Here is a 9,243-nt window from a genome sequence, read left to right as displayed (position 1 = left end):
ACGTGCTGGCTCACCTCGGTGGTTTAAGGGCATAGTTTGCTTCCCCTTGGTGTTTTTTTGGCTTATTTAAGCTGTGAGTGAGTCCTTCGAGTCTGTGGATCTGCTCTCCCTGGCCTGGTGGGGAAAGGAAAGAGCTGTGCAGACAGATCACATCTTTTTTGCGTTTTTGTCTTCTATTCACATGCAGTGATACATAAGAGCTCTGGCACGTTCCCCCGGTGATCGTTTTTTAAAACACTGCCCACGCTGGCATGGTGCTTCTGGACATTGGTTATCTTCCCTGCCAAATTAGCTGGGCCTTCTTGCAGAGATCTGGCAATCCAGCAGAAATGGAGAATTTCAGGGCTGGAGTTAATGATTGCCTACCTTGTAAGTGACTCAAAAGTAGTGTCATAGCAAGTTACTCACCAGTGCCCACAGGTAGTGAATTCCTTCACTTTTAGCTGTGTAATGTAATCTAGTTAACACAATCAATGCCAAACAGGCATCTCATTTATTTAACTAAACTAAGTTTATTTAACTAGGCTGTCTTGCTGGTGTGTGTGTATCAGCCCTGCTTGACCAGAGGAGCTGGGTGAGAGCAAAGGCTGCAGGGCCATCCTTGTTTAAAGACAGGTATTGATTCGTGGCTCTGCCCCACTGGCGGAGGTCGTGGGTTTCTGGAAGAACCTTTTGACTCTGACATTTCACTAACCCACTGCAGAAAACCCAGATCCATTTCACGAGGCGATTGCTGCTGTGTGTACCCCACTGGAAATGTTTCAAATGTCAAAATGTTGAGCAGTGTGAAGGGTTGACAGCTGCATGGTGAGCCCCTCTGGGGCTTCTGTCCTCTGGGGCCACCCAGCATGGACACACTTGTGGCGAGGGCTTTATCGAGCAGGGAAATAAGCAGGAAGAAGTATTGAAATCACTAAAATTAATCACAGGAGTTTAGTTAATTACGCACCAAAGTGTTGGTGGAACTGCCATGGAGAAGGCAGAAGTTTCCACTGAGGCTGATGCCTGTGACAGCCAGTCTGTTGGTGAAGGAAAGTCTTCTGCTGACTTCCAGGAGAATGTGTCCTGCCTCTTTGCTCTCATTTCTTGTCAACTGGCACTTTCTGCTGGGACTGCTGTGTGTGCTGAGCATGTTGCACGGGACAGCCCAGATTATAGCTCCAGGCATGTAACAGCTATATAATTACTGTCAGAGATTGGGTCATTCCTTAAACAAACAGGACATACTCAATACCTGCATCACCCTTCACCAAATGCTTTTGACATTTTTTTTTACTCTATGTTTTTAAACTTTATTTTCCATCGAGTTGTAGATTTGATTGAATTCTGAATTTGTAATTGTATTCTGCAATTCTGTTATTTACAGAATCCCAGCATGGTGGGGTTGGAAGGGACCTCTGGGGATCATCTCACCCAACTCCTCTGCTCCAGCAGGTCACCCACAGCAGGGTGCCCAGGATCACATCCAGGCAGGTTTGGAATCTCTCCAGAGAAGGAGACTCCACCAGCTCTCTGGGAAGCCTGCTCCAGGCTCTGCCACCCTCACAGCAAAGAAGTCACCCTCAGAGTAGAGAAGTTTTCCCATATTTTTTAATAACTTTTGTCACTGCATTTGCTGAAACCTCCCATATGGAGGCAACATAAACTGCAAATTAACTTACAGCAGTGTCAGGAATATGCCAATGAAACCACAGTAGAACTCTGGCCTTGGGGTACCTGTGAGATATCAGGGGCTTCCTCTTGAAATACTGGAAATGTCTAAGCCCTTGTTCCTCATTAGGGGTTCCTGCAGCTTGGCAGCTAGTCCAGCCTGTCTGCAGAGGCCTTTGGGGAGGGTTTGGAGAGGAGATCCAGCCACGGGAAGAGTCGATCGTGTTTGGGTAGGATCTGGTGACTGTTGACAAGGGGATCACACGGTGTTCTCCTCGTGGGCTGCCGTGGGGGCTTCTCTGCAGCTCTGTGCAGGAGGCTTGTTGCCTCCTGTGGTGGTTGGTTTTGGCATGTGTGGGCTCCAAGGAGTTTCCTGTCAGCAAGCAGTGGAGAAACAAGGGTCATAGCTCTGAAAATTTGGGGCAGCCGAAGCGAGGATGGAAAAGTGCCAGGAATGAAAAAAAAACCTCAAAACATTTTGTTCAGGTCATTGTGTGTAAGTGGTTAAGAATAATCATTTTCCTTGGGTAAAGTCAAATAGCCTTATTTATCTGCCTATTAGGTTGGTAATTGTTGTAGCTCGCACCATTTAAAACCTTTATTGACTCATTATCCTATTGCTGCTTGGTCATTAATATTTGTGTCTGCGTCACGGTAGCGCTCGGTGCTTTCAAGCAGATGAATTAAAGCTAAAAGCAGCTCTTTTTTTAATGAATTCATTTTTGTATCAATTAAAAAAGTCGTATTTGCAGATAGCTGGGAACTTTGTAAGTCATTCAAATGGATATGATCTTTTGCTGAAAGAAGTGCCTAAATTTTTAGTACATATATATCAGAAGGAGGCTTAAATACCCTTTGAATGATTCATACCACAGATAGGGACTCTCCTAATATGACAGCTGACCTCTTCTCTTCAGATTGTCTTGCTCCATCATCTCCCATGCCATTACAGCAATTAACTTCGTGTAACAACAGTTATATATAGTAGACACCAATAAAAGTCATAAGTAAACATTTGCATTCATGATTGGTTTCATATGACTGAAGCCATTTTGACTCCTTAAAACTGTATTTACTGCAGGTTTTTTTCCTGTTTTCAGCTAGATTCTACTATCCAGATATTTCAGTTATTATGTGAGAGTGTAGCAATATAATTTCAGCTTATATTTGGGATGGCTGCAGGGGGGTGGTTCTCTCTTGGTTGGTTTTAGCTGGCAGTACAGTCAGATGGAGCAGAAAAATGACCAGAGCAGCTGGTGGACCCTGAAACATCCCAACCAAGATGACATTCAGTTACTTCCCAGTGCCATAGAGACCCTCCTGAGGAAAGAGACAGTAGTCACTCTCCAAGCTGGTACAGCCTGTGGTGAGACACTGCATGTTACATCTGGGACACTTTATTTATTGCTAATATACCTGCATCTCTGGTAGGTTTTACCTGTGAAATATCCTAGGATTCAGCATGCACTGAAAGGGAATCGGTGGCTTGGAGACCAAGAGGGTGAACTGCAAAAGTGTTTGTTGTAGAGAGCAGACCTGTGCTCCAGTAATGAGAAGGTGAATCTGGATCCTTCTTGTTACTCAGCTGGGCTGTGGCAGACAGGCACCCATGTGCCCAAGGGCACTGGCATCTGGTTTAACCCAGGAGCCTGGGTGCCAGGAAGGTCATTAAATCCACTGGGAACTTTTAATGTTAACTTTGAGTGGGGATATTGGAGCAGTAGATGGCCAGAAAATCCAAAAAGCAGCTTGGTAAGATAACTTGACCCGTTTAAAACTTTTAACCCATGATGTTTCTTGATTGCTCAGCTTATTGTGGCACAGGTAACAGAATTAAATAAAGCACATCTCTTCTGAGTGCATGTGGTTAGCTGGCAGGTGCTGTGGAGCAGATCAGAAAGCCCATCGGTGACTTAAAGGCTTCTTCTAGAGCCAACCCTAACAGGGCCTCTGCCCTGTGCTGTTATGCTCTTAATTGATTTACACAGCCTTGACACGAAGGGAGCTATTCCCTTTTTATCTTCCAAAGAGCAGGGAGCTGGTCTCTGACAAGGCAGAAGGTGGTTAAACACCCATAAAAGCTGCTGGGCCTGCGCTGGGCTGTTTGCATTTACAGCTGTGTGCTGACAGTGTGCCCATCAGCATATCCATATGAAAAGCACTCGAGGTTGGACATTTACAACATCCTGTCGTTGGGCCACTCTAGGGCATCTGTTAGTGCAGGAAATGTGGGCAGGCAGGGGAGCAGCTGGAGAGCCCTGCTGGAGCACAATGCCTGGAGAGGGGAGCAGGGGAAGGTTGGGGGGAGAGGGAGGGGAACCCAGCCCTGAAGCAGTGCTGCCCGTGGCATGCCCCCGGGAGCAGGGCATCTTTGGTGGCACAGGAGGTGACCAGAGCGTGGCCTGGCACGGCCTGTGTGGGCATTGCAGGGCTGGCTGTGCCCTCAGGACACGGCTGCAGCAGAGGAGTTGTTCCTCCTGGAGAGGCTTTTGAACAAAGGACACAAACTCCTGTGTAGATATCTGTCTGGTTTTGCTCCGAGCTCCCTTGGCACTTCCTGTATGCAGGTAGATGTCACCTGCCCTTTCTGAAGCAGCAGAGATACAAAAAGATGAAGCACTTGTGTATTGTCCTGTTCACTGGCAGAGCCAGAAGGGGATCCAGGAGTTGATGGGCAGTGGGTGCAGAGCTGTCACAGGCCCTCTCTGGTCTACACCATTAGCTGTGGCCTCAGTTTTCTGAGCACAGTGGACATCCTTAACCCAGGTTTGCTTTCCTAATCAACAGTGTTCTTTATTTTTGAAAAAGATCTGTGGCCCTGGAGTTGTGGATACTCCAGGTGGTGTCTACACATAATGCCTGAGTCAGCTTGGGAATTTAAACCTCATTAACCATTAGGGTTGTGAGCCACTCGCTGTCCATTGGCACAATTATGTGCCCTACAAATATTTACCAATAAAAACAGAATCACAGAATGGCTGAGGTTGGAAGGGACCTCTGGAGGTCATCTGGAAGAACAATAAAAGATCCTACAGTGGCACCTGCTACCTAAGGGTACTTGTTCATCCACTACCTTGTAGAATTACTGGTTGATTCCTGAAGTGGATGAGCAACACTTTGCCTTTAGAACTTGAGACTTGTCTCAGTTTTACCACTGGGGTACAATTTTTTTCCCATATCTTCCCATGTTTGGTGAACTCAGCTTGGAGCCTGAATCTTTGCCTGTCCTCACAGCATCACTGTTCAGATTCCACGCTGTCTTTGCAAGTGATGTGCTGCAATTAGCTGCTGATGGCTTCCAGATGAAAATCACACTAAATTTGTTGGAATGAAGCTTAGTCTTTGAGCTGTGTGGTGAAATAGGGTGGTTCTAAAGTAGGTATGCAGAGCACGTGAGGGTGAATTCTTTCTTCATAAAGTAGACTAAAGGAAACCTTTTAGAAATGGACTTTCATTTTCTGAGAGATCAAATTCACTATTTACAAAGAGGTGCTGTTTGTATACAAAGTAAGGATTCAAATGTGACCAAGATAACTTGGTTTTGACTGAAATTTTAATGTGGTAATTAGTGGCTTCAGAGGCAAAAAAACCCCAACTGCTTTTAGCACAGACTGAAAGCTATTGGAGTATGATTCATTAAATTGTCCATAAAAGTCTTTTGTTTAGTGCAAATAAATACATTCCAGACTTGTTCACACTAACTGAATCCCCAAAGTTCAGGTTTTTTTCTTGACAGCTCCAAAGTGGAGAGTTACCAAGTATTTAAAGTCTACTGGAGTTTACCTTTGTTACAAATTACACCCTGTGTTGGAATCTTACTTGGTATCATGTTGCTGTGATTAAATGGGTAACTCTCCACTTTGGAGCTGTCAAGTATTTAAAGTCTGCTGGAGTTTACCTTTGTTACAAAATACACCCTGTGTTGGAATCTTACTCAGTATCATGTTGCTGTGATTAAATAATGAGCCAGCTGCTACCAGACAAGATGAGAAGCCCTGATTCAGTTCCTGCAGTGTGGGTAAAGCTGGGCACTGCTAGGTATAAGACTTTAAACTAATTAGTTGTTTGCAGCAATTACATGCAACTTGTCCCTGAAGGTAATGGGCCAGAAAGATTTTTCTTCTATCCTTCTACTGTGCTTCCTTTCTGCAGGTGGCCTTCCAAAGCCTGTATTATTTCAGTTAAACACTGAATTCTAGATTTCACTGTTGTGGTGTATTGTTGTCTGTCAGTGTGCAGACAAATGTGCTGTCTGCTGTTCTGATCAGGCAGGTGGAATATGATTTATGGTTCCAGATGATTTGTGCAGTGGTTCTGCTATACATCTGTATTCAGGGGTCAGAGAGAATCCACCACAGGGCAAACTTTGTGTTTGTTTTGTACTTCCAGGATTTATTCCTACCTCTGAAAAATTCCCAATTATTGAAATACCTAAATAAAGGCATTGGTAGTTTTTTTTTAAGCTTACTTGGAACTCCAATTTTGTGATTTTTTTTTTTTTCAGGGTTTACTATCAAGCAGTGTTGCAAAGTGGTGTTTCCAGAGTCTAGTTTTATAACTATCCTTTCCTATTTCACCCTTGCCCATCCTTAAATAACATTGGCCTCTTTTCTTGTGGCTCCTTCATATGTGCCTATTAATCTGCCTTCACTCCTGTTCAAAGGTAATGCCCTCCTATTTTTTTTAATCCTTTTTGCAATCCCTCCGTTGGATTCCCTCCAAATTATCTGCTTCTATATATAGAGAGAGGTGAACCATATGGGTCTGGAGAGGAAATTGTGCTCCTGAGATGGCAGATGTAGAGATGAGTTTCAGACACAAGAATGCAAAGGGGTGAGGGGCCAAAAAGTGCCATAGGTAAGGATTTGTCAGGCCAGCCCTGCTATGTGGAGCAGAAAGATGGACCACCAGAGAACGAGGGCTTTAATGAGCTTGGCTGTACTTGAGGCCAATGACAGGACATCTGTGAGTGGAAACTCCAGGAGATCAGGAGGGAAAAGTAGCATCAGAGATGTCAAAGCAAGATTTAAGCAGTTTGGATGTACTGTGAGGATGGTAGAAATCAGAGGAATGGGAAGGTTTGAAAGGCATAGAAGCAAAACATGGGGGAGTTGTGTATTTCTGGGGAACTGGGAGAGCCTTGTGCTGTAACATCTGCCCAAATGAACCTGGGATGGGTGAGGGCTTCTATGGCTGGCCTCCTGAAATAATATTCTGAAATAATACTCTTTTGAAAATTTATTCTGAAATAATAAATTTGCTTGGTGTTATTTTGGAAGCTAAAATTCAAGATGAGAAAAAAAAAAAATAAAAATTAAAGATGAGAAATGCTTGCTGCTGAGCCATGAGTAGCATGAATGCAGATTCACAGAGAAAATATAATCACTATTGCCACAAATACACTTTTTAAGTAGAGGGCAGGTGAAGCAGGGTGAATATAGTCCCCCCCCAGAGGTGTTTCCACAGCTGGACCCCAGAAGGGGTTATCCCTTTCAGCCAGCACTGAGCTGGAAAACCTCTTTGCATTCTCCTCTCAGGTGTCCATCCTGCTCTGGGAGGTTCTCCTTGGACAAACCTGCAGGGTCAGGCTGGGGATTTGCATTAATTGGTAACATAATCTGACACTTCAGGATGTGACCTGCTCATCACAGAGGCTAGAAGAGGGGGCTTGCCTGCTGTGTAGAGCAGCATTGCTACGTGGATTACTGCCTGGCAGTGGCAAGGCTTTTGTGGGCAGTGGAAGAACATCCCCCTGCCTGCTAGTCAGCAGCATCTGAAGACTTTGATACCTCTCTTTGTCCTCATCACTCCCCAGTTTGTGGTCTGGGTGAGGTTCTACCCACTGCTAGCCAGGCTGTTGAGGACTAGTGCTGAGCTCTGGCTGCAAAACCCTTTCTGATTTGTAATTCTGAATGTGATTTTGAGACTCTGGCTAAAACCATATCAAGCACTGTGTTTCTCTGGCAGCCAGGCAGGCTAAAGGCCTGGTTTGAATTTCTCTTTTCAAACTCTTCTGTATTGACCTGGGGCTATTTAGTCTGAAGAAAAGGAGGCTCAGGGGAGACCTTGCTCTCTACAACTACCTGAAAGGAGGTAGGAGAGAGGTGAGGGGTTGGTGTCTTCTCCAAAGGAACAAGTGATAGGACAAGAGCAAATGGCCTCAGTTGCACCAGGGGAGGTTTAGGTTGGATGTTATAAAAAATGTCTTTCCTGAAAGGGTCATCAGGGCCTGGCCCAGGCTGCCCAGGGCAGTGCTTGAATCACCATTGCTGGATGTGTAGATGTGGGGCTGGGGGACGTGATTTAGGAGTGGACTTGGTAAAGTTAATGGTTGGAATGATCTTAAAGGTCTTTTCCAACCTAAACAATTGTATGAGTTTGAAACCAGGCAAGTCATTCCTCCTTTTGGCCATTATACTCAGTCTCTTTTTGGCTCGGTTTCATCTCATCTTGACAGAAGATGTTCTACCTGTAGCACCAGCCCTGTGGCCCTTGCAGAGGGCCATAGGCAAACATTAGCCCTGCCCAGGCGTGGGGACAACATTCCTCCACAAGTCCTGGTTTTGCTTTATTGTTTGGTCACAGGTGGATAACTCTCCCCTAGTATTATTTCCCCAGGTTCAGAGATGATGACAAGTTCACACTGAAGCACACAGTTATTACTCCACTGATGCAAATGAGTCAAATAGCATAAGTGCTTAGCACACTTTCTGTTCTTTTAAATTAAACCCAAAGCCACTCTGAAATACCAAAAGCAAGGTAAAAAGCCAGTGGTGGAATTCTCATAACCAGCGCTCTTCCAAACGCCTTTGAAGCTGAGGTTGGACAGTCACCAAGCTCAGGCTTGTTGCCCCTTCAGGGTTTTGCTTTCTGTCTGTCTGTGCAGTACCTGCTGGCTGTGGGCAGGACTCTGCTCCTGCTGGCTGTGGGCAGGACTCTGCTCCAGCTCCTGTGCTGGGGAAAAGCTTCACTGCAAGGGAGAGAGGACAAAGATGGGAGATCTGAACTTCAGCCTCACACCCCATCCTTAGCTGCTGCGTGCAGGACAACGTGGATTTAAGATGGAGCCATGGTTTCCAGCCTGGATTCCAGGCAGGGCCTTTTCTTCTCCTACTGATGTCACAACCTTTGCATCCTCTGCAAGAACAGCTTTTGTGTTTTATATGCCCAGAGGCTGCCCGTAAAGGTTGGCAAGGGCGGTTGGTTAAGTCTGCACAAGGTCAGTCAGGATGTCTAATAATTGTCCTAACACTTTACCTGCTATGGAACAATAATGAGAGTTTTTTTCATTATTTTCGGGTGAGTGAGCCTGGCAGATGCTGACAGCCAGCAGATGTGTAAAGTTCGAGGTGATTTGTAAGGGACCGGCTCATCTGACGCGTAAAGGTTGGCAAGGGCGGTTGGTTAAGTCTGCACAAGGTCAGTCAGGATGTCTAATAATTGTCCTAACACTTTACCTGCTATGGAACAATAATGAGAGTTTTTTTCATTATTTTCGGGTGAGTGAGCCTGGCAGATGCTGACAGCCAGCAGATGTGTAAAGTTCGAGGTGATTTGTAAGGGACCGGCTCATCTGACGCACAGTAATTGCTC

This window comes from Merops nubicus, unplaced genomic scaffold, assembly GCF_000691845.1.
Source record: "Merops nubicus isolate BGI_N331 unplaced genomic scaffold, ASM69184v1 scaffold15697, whole genome shotgun sequence".
NCBI lineage: Eukaryota > Metazoa > Chordata > Aves > Coraciiformes > Meropidae > Merops > Merops nubicus.
Note: the sequence above shows the minus strand (reverse complement) of the source record.